The sequence below is a fragment of the Thunnus thynnus genome, chromosome 9, assembly GCF_963924715.1.
Source record: "Thunnus thynnus chromosome 9, fThuThy2.1, whole genome shotgun sequence".
Taxonomy (NCBI): domain Eukaryota; kingdom Metazoa; phylum Chordata; class Actinopteri; order Scombriformes; family Scombridae; genus Thunnus; species Thunnus thynnus.
The window spans coordinates 5,129,141-5,137,901 of NC_089525.1; positions in this window are offsets into that span (position 1 = coordinate 5,129,141).

Sequence of the window (8,761 nt, forward strand, 5' to 3'; positions counted from 1 at the left end):
ACCTACGCAGGCAAAGGGTGTCATGGGTAACTTTTGAAATACGATCATCAAGCAAGTTGTGTGGTTGATTGGTTGATTCAGTTCATGTTGTGAGGTAGGTTCAAAAAAGAGATTAAAACAAATGTAAAGTATAGAAGAAACAGTCATGTGAACGTCTCCAAGTGACCACCATGTATGTTTGCTTATATGCAGTCCAGAGAAGAATAATTTCAGCCTGATGCCCATGTGTTGCCATATTGGGGTACCTTTTACTTAATTAGGCAGGTAAAATAGTTTTGGGTGGGTTTTGATAATTTGGGCTACTTTTTGTACCATTTGGATAGTTTCTACAGATGAAAAGTTTGGTTATATTCCAATAAATCGACTTCTCTTCTCATCCGAGTAGAATTTAATTCAATTCAATTCAAATTTATTTGTATAGCACCATCTCATACAAAGGCAGTTAAAAGTGCTTCACATAAAAAAGAAACAGCAAAAATGTGCAAATAAAACATCATGCAGAAACATACATACACATTCAACCCCCCCCCCCCACCCCATTTAGGAGCGCTCCATATTCGTGTTAGGTGGAGCGGTAAATCTAGATGTTGGATGTTTGGATAAATGAGGTTCTGGTGATTACGAAGTCACTCCCAACAATTTTACAGTGCTGGGCATTTGCTGAGGAGAGATTGGTGTATTATTATGCAAAAGGAGTAATCCACGTACAATTTTACAAGGCAGTGAGCTGTGCTGTTCCTAGTAATGATGAAATTTGCACACCATGTTCTCACTCTGCGGCTATCCCACAATGCATTGGGTACACTGCGGATATGTCACCAGTCTATTACAGGATTAATATGTAGACAAATTCTAAGCAGAAATGCCCCATTTGATAAAGTTTGATTCAAAGTCATTACCTTGGTGCCAGGTGACATTTCTAACCACTGAAGCACTGCAGCCTTTCATAAATAATAGCAGTTTGGTTTTTTTTGCGTGTGAATGTTTCTTTTAACATACTGTGTTATTCACCAGTGAGTTGGTGCCACCTGCCAACCTTCATCCAGTCATATCCCTTAAAATATTACATATCATCAATAACCCTGACCGAATAGACCACTTTTTCTTGTGGTTTAAAGCTTTTGCCTGCTGTGGAAACCCCTTATACACAGAAAACAATCAATCAAACCAAGGCCCTAACCAAGGAGAGTATAGCAAACATGCAGCTGCCCCAGCTCTTAGTGAAGTTTAACCTCTTTTACCTCAGGAGCCCAAGGATTTTGAAGACTTTGTGAGTCACTTGCCTCTGCATTCAACAGAGGCCAAAATGAGTTTTTTAGATTAACACTGATTGCTTAACCTTTACTAGTTGTAACTTATTAAGCAGACCTTCTCCCTGATCTCTCACAGAGAACCACTTGCAATTTAGCCAAGCCTCCTTTTTCTTCTATTGGGAGATCAATCTTACTCATTCGCATTAATTAAAGACACATAAACACTGAGCTGGGTGGCAGTTTGGTGATACTCTGCTAGCATGACATTACCTCATCCCATGTGAAAATGCTTGCTGTTTCTAAAATGTTTGAATGAAACCTCAAAATTCTAATAATGTATTAATTTTGTGGCTAAAGTGGTCAAAAAGGTTCATGTAGCAATGTAAGTAATTCTTGACTTGAAAGGCCTGTAAGACTGAGGCCGATCTTTAGAGAGCAAGAACAGGACAAGCACGTCCACTTTACGCAGCGATTGGCCAAGTGTACAAAAATGTGAAACAAGGCAGGGTTAGAATCTCTTCACACAACTGTCTCTGACACTTTGGGTGTGTTCAACCAAGTGCAACATCATGAATGGCTTTGATAAGGGACTGTCTGCATTGATATCCCCATTGGTAAGATTCATTGTATCTCTCCCTTCTCTATGCAGACTTTTTCCTGTTTCCTGCTCTGACTCTGACACTTTGAGCTCCGGTGCTTAATATTAGTGAAGTCGGGTAAACTATTTTTGAAGCAGATGCTGGTTCCAGTCCAGTGTGATTGACTCTTCAGCTACCAGCACTGTCAGCTGCTGGGCAGGCGAGACACTCCAGTTGAGTGTGTGAATAATATTTCTATTTTCTTTTTTTATAATATTCTTTAGTATGTAGGCCTATAAGAATGAAATATATGTAACATAAAAATAGAGAAATATAGATGAAAATATAAGACATCATGTCACCAAAAGTGCTATTTAGCTGTGATATACTGTGATACATCCTTGTTAAAAAAATTAAATCATCTGTTTAACATGTGAAATAAAGGACATTATATACAACATTTACATCTATGAGCAAATACAAAGTGTGACAGACTTCCAGCCACACTCAGGTCACAGTTTGGAACTTTAAGCTGTTCCAGTTCCTCTTCTATTTTGGACTGATGACCTATTAAGACACTTCATGAAGGATGCAGTCATTTAGATCAATAATTACCTGCAAATAAATAGCATAATCAATCTTGTTCATTTCAAAACACCTATTATGTTGATTGAGACTCTGTGTTATCTGTCTTGATTGGCTGGATGTGTGATTAATGTAATGTGATTGGCAGAATGTGAGACAAATTAGTTTTGATCAGTTGTGTAAGTGGTGTCAGGGTCTGTCTCATCATGGCTGTTTACCGCCGTTTGTCTTAATTGTTGTATCTGTTGGCATCTCATGAACTGCTTTCACCCCCTGGTCTCTCTCTCTGATGCTCTCACTTCTTTTATGCTCTAATTCTTTTTTTTTTCGTTTTTATTTGCTCATTTACTCATTCTCTTTTTCTTTTCCCAAACATTGCAGAATAGTGTGCATTGTGCTGCTATTCATACAACTAATGTAAACACATACAGATGTAAAGACTTAATGAACAAGCAGAATTGTGTGGTATTGTGTGAGCACAGAGAGCATGATGTAAATTTTGGAAAACTAAATGAAATCAATGCGAAACATGCACCATAATATTCTATATTTACAGTGGATCAAATGATTAATTGTAATGTGAATGGGATCGCTCATGGTGTCTTGGAATTAGGCCAGCTGTTTGCCAACATGTTCACCATAACTAGGAGATAATAAAACATTGTTGCGTTTACAGTTTGTTCTGCTGCCCCCAAGTGGCCAAAATAAATAAATAAAATCCATTCATGCAGCTTTAAATAATTCATTCAAATCTATCTTGTCACCTGAAAAAAACAAAACAACACTGGCTTCATTCTTAGACTTTGTATGTTTTGGGTTGTAGCTATTGACTCATTAAATCATTATTTAACTTCCCACAATCATGAGTGAGCTTTAATGCCATCAGACATGCCCAAACTGTCCTTAAGGCACAAGGTTATATAGACATACTAAACCTGTCAGTGAGGGAGTTGATGGAGTCCATTTCTAAAAATGCTTAAAATGAAAAAAGTCATTTAGACAATTAGTCAGAATCTCTCTTTTTTGCTTAAACTGTGCATATGAATTTTTTTAAACACAGATCCAGGATTCATTAATATGTTCTTACTTGAATTTGTTTTTATTCTCCGAACAACTTTAGAACTGCTTTAGACCATGCATACACACAAATCATAAATGTCCTAAGGTCTTAAAAAATGATATGCTCAATATTAATTCAATGTAAACAGTATATTAGAACCACAATAATTGAAAAAAATGATTGGGTCTAAATACACAACATTTAAAAGTGTGAAATTGCTAATAATAACCAATTTATTTACTAATTATACAATTAATAGCAAAGATATTGTAATCCTTAAATCGTCATCATAAATGTAATGAAATTATTAATATATTAAAATTGTCCTGTTCCCACTTTTAGATGACAATAGCTTATATATGAGTTTCCATATTGGAATGTGACCGCATCAAATTTGGCTGTGATATATGCAGCTGGTTAACCTGCAGCCTGTTCAGTGTCCTCACAGCCTGACAGTTCAGTAGAGGCACAGGGAGGGACGCTCTGCTTTCTCTACATCACAGCCTGTTGTGGACAGAGACGAATCATGATGTGCACTTGGCGCAGTAGTAGATATTTATTTAGATCAATTCCACAGATCTACACATTTACCAACTTTTATTTTGTTATAGATGTACTGCGTGGTAGTGGTGCAACAGGCATGCAGGCTGTATACAGGATTCACAGTAAAGGTTTCTATACCTTTTTAAAATCATGGCCCTCTTTGCAATGAGTGACAGCTCTCTCCACTGCTGCACCACTCCAACAGAGCTTTCCTTATATAGAGAAATGGGGACGTGGTAGTATGCTAATTACAGATAGCGGGCACGCAACTTTCAATTTAGAATGATTCTGATTCACTAATATACACATGGTGGTAAGAACAAAATTGGCCAATGCGTATGTGTCATGAATCCGACTGTTATTTTGCGTGCGCACTTATTTTGTGATCAAAGTAAGAATATTTTCTACACACACATTAGAGAATGAGGCCCATTATCTGCCTCCTGTGGTGTTAAATATCTGGCAATGATGTCCAATTATAGGAAAATTCCAGAAACTGTATTTTACAGAAAATGAAATGTGTTATTAAAGAGCACAACATGTATTTTATGCACTTTGTATGTACATGTGTCATGTGGTAGGATGATTGTTACCACATGGAGTTTACACATGACATATTTCAACACACATCAACACATAGTGGGACACACAAATTCACAAAGCGCACGTATCTGGTCTGGCACACACACACACACACACACACACACACGCATACACCACATGTTGGTGGGTATGCTGTCAAGCCATCATGTTGGATTTACAAGGAACACATTCAGCTGAGTAGTTCTGAGAATACGTGCAGGGAATAATTTCTAAATATTGATTCCTTCCATCTAATCTAAAATTTATTACAGGGATGATCTTCAATCCAAATATTGACTCCTTCTCAGCAGCAACCTTCTAAAATTACTGCAGGGACAGCCTTCAGTCCAATTAGAGTGTAGCCATGGCAAAGTGGAGTCTGGATCCTGACAGTATGACAAAATATGGTGTAGAATTGACTTGACAGATGAAATTTGAGTAGGTGTCACCATCAGATTTAATGACAAGAATGCAAACACTTTTTAAAGTGCAAAAGTTGAAAGAAACAAGGAAACACAACATCAATTAGAATCAAATCTACAGAAAGCAGTTTTATATGAATATTCTCTTTTTGCCTTGATGATAGCTTCTTCTGTGAATACTTAAGACTGAATAACAGCATGCACAATGAAGAGTTGCAGCAAAGATGGAAGAGTCGAAGAAATGGACTACACTTATATAGCACCTTTCTAGTCTTCCTACCACTCAAAGTGCTTTTACTACCTACAAGCCTTATTCACCCATTCATGCACACATTCATACACTGATGGCAGGAGCTGCCGTGCAAGGTGCCAACCTGCGCATCAGCAGGAACTAACTCATTCACACACACATTCACACACCAATGGCACAGCCATCAGGGGCAATTTTGGGTTCAGTATCTTGCCCAAGGACACTTCAACATGTGGACTGGAGGAACCGGGAATCAAACCACCGATCTTCCGATTAGTGGACAACCCGCTCTACCTCTTGAGCCACAGCCGCCCCATAAACCATTAGAGATTTAAGATTTGTCCATTACCTGCCAATATATGATTTTTCAAATGGCATTTCTGCTATATTAATTGCAAAAGAGAATGTCGTGAAATATTAATTTGAAATTGGTTTTAATATTGCAGCCATTATTAAACATCAGCAGTCATTTGTCTGGCGGTGGTACATGAAGAAATCATGGACAGTAGCTACTGAGCAGGTTAGGCTGCATAAAGCACAAAGACGCTCCCCCAATCACAGCCTGTATAACACTTGAGAGGTGAAACCCAGAGCAAAAAAAAAAAAAACCCACAAAGTATTTCCTTCTGTTCATAAAGCTTATGAGCCTTCAATCCCTCAATGATGATTTGCGCTCCTAGATGAGTAAATTATATTTTTTATCAACTCAGACCTTCCCTCATATTGACTTTGTAAATATGGATGATGCACAAAGACTGAGTTGGCTGTTCACATATGAAACATAAATTAGCCAGTTACTTGGAGAAAGCCTGGAAGAAGAGAAAAAAAGCCCTTTATTGAGATAATCTGTAGATATGTAAAGATGGATTTTTCCAGCACAGAGATAATCAAACATGAGACTGTTATGTTGTCTTTTCCATTTTGGATTAAAGCAGAACATGCCATCTTATCTAGCATGCAGACTGGACTCGACACATCTTACCATGCATGTACATAATGTGATGAGTTCCAGATAGTTCACCCATGGCTGGACACTTCAGACTGCATGCCTTCAGCCTTCAGTTTACCTGCATACATTAAATCATTGATCATTTAATTTCTGCAGACTCCAATAGATTAAGATGTATGCACCATTTGGAGCATGTTATTTAATTTGAACCTTATTGTTGAACATAGAAGTGTTGGGGATCTAAAAAGAAAACTGGCAATAATAAAGTACGGACTCATAGATTTGCAAAATACCTCACACTGATTTCTTAGCTTACCTCTGAGCCCTCACCCAAGCCTTTATCCACTGTTGTGCAGCCAGTATAGCTCTCATTCACCACAGGTATGACAGCAATAACCAATCCTACATCTCTGAATTCACACTATATAACTGGATAGGTTTGTTTTTATAGAATACTTTTTATTTTTGTAGCATTAAAAGAGTCTCACTGTCTATCATCAAATAGAATACTTAATTTATGTCTCCATTTCAACTGTTTTGGGACACACTGTCACATATGACAGATAAACTTTAAATGTTTCAAGTTCTAAATGATGAAAAGGGTTTGTTGTATTTGTATACTTGTAAATAATAAGACTGGTGCTGTGTTACTGTGATTATTTGGTACTTTATGAGCCGTCAAAATAATAAAAGGCTTAATTTTCAAGAATAAAAAATAATGTTGCTGATTTTATTTATTATTCCATTTTATGGTTACATCAAAAGTGAAATAAGAGTGATTGGATTGGCAGTAATAAGTAGTATTCTGTTGTTGCTGTGGGCACACTCACTGAAAAGAGCAAAAACAGGCTTTTATTTGAATTAAATTTAGAGAATGAGATAAGTGGTAAGCATTAATTACTGTTGTAAGTAATCATAAATGTTAAATGACTGTGATTGTTCTTCACTCTGAGGATGACCCAATAATGTTAAATGACCAGTATATTACCCAGTCAGTTCGCAGTCTTTTATTTCATAACCTTGTGAGACCAACATCAACCTTCCCTTACCTCATGATGCTGCTGGTGAGGAATGCGGCTCAACAACTCACATCTTTCACTCAATTATACTGCATTCTGGGAGTGCAGGGAGGGCCAGGGGAAATCAATTCACTGACAACACAATACATCTGTTCTCTTCCAGTTCTTGGCCCATTCATTGTTTTTCAAATATTCTTGTGTTCCCCTCAGCTGCAGCTTCTTTGGGAGCAAAAATGTTCCAGTTAGCCTTTCACTGTTCACTACACAAGACTATTTGAGTAATAATTGATAATGAACTCTTCAGATCCATTTGCTATCTATCTATTATAAGAATATATATTATACATACAGTATATTCTTACACAAATATTCTTAGTCTAGACGCAAGTGTAAAACAGAGCATGCTTTCTTTTGACTTTTGTAAAACTGTTTGTAATATGATGACATCTTCAGTGCCACTATATCAGAGTCTGATATCTAGCAGTTGACAATGTCTCTGGCATCACTAGAGCTAAACAGGGGAGCTAATTTGCATATATACCTATTGATTGAGGTGTAACAAAAACTTTCTTTAAACACGAGATGTGTCACAAGATAATATATATTTTTCTATATATTTACAGTTGTTTTCAACAGTTAATGCTAGTAAATTTGTTTTTTTTCAAGTCCAAAATGTCAAGTGCAGGTTGCCCTTTGTGCAACAACTGACAGCAAATGTTTAGCGGAGTGACATGTGTAAGGTGAAAGTCAAGGCAAAAAGTTCTATAACATAAAAAACATTATGTTACGGGTTATAACATAGTTTGAACGTGCAACACTCATTTTAACCTCATAGACTCCAGTCTTACTTGTAACCCTGCTGTGAAAAGACATTTTTCACAACAGAGATATGACATCTCACGGGAGGAAAAGGTAACTTCTTAAATCAATAATACCCTCAACAGGAACCAATTTATCCCCAAACACAGGAAAGCTAGAAACAACTGTGGAGCCTGATATACTGTATATTTGGATTGTTTTTCTCCAATCAACCTTCCTGAACTAACCTCAACAATTTCTTCATCTAAACCATCAACCTGTCTCTGAAACCCCATCCCAACTAGGCTGCTTAGGGAAGTCTTACCCTTAGTTAGGACTAGATATGATCAGTCTGTTTTTAGTAGCAGGCTATGTATCACATTCCTTTTAAGTAACTGAAATTAAATCTCTTCTTAAAAAGTCTGCTCTTGATTCAGGCATTTTAGCCAACTATAGACCTATATCCAACCTTCCCTTTTTCTATAAGATCCTTGAGAAAGCAGTTGCCAATCAGTTGTGGGACTTTCTACATAACAATAGTTTATTTGAGGATTTTCAGTCAGGATTTAAAGAACATCATAGCACAGAGACAGCACTGGTGGAATTTAATAATGATGACTCCTAATTGCATTGGACAAAGGTGGGAACAAAGGTCTCTTTACTTGTCTTGTTAGATCTTAGTGCTGCATTTGACACCATTGACCATCACACCCTATTACAGA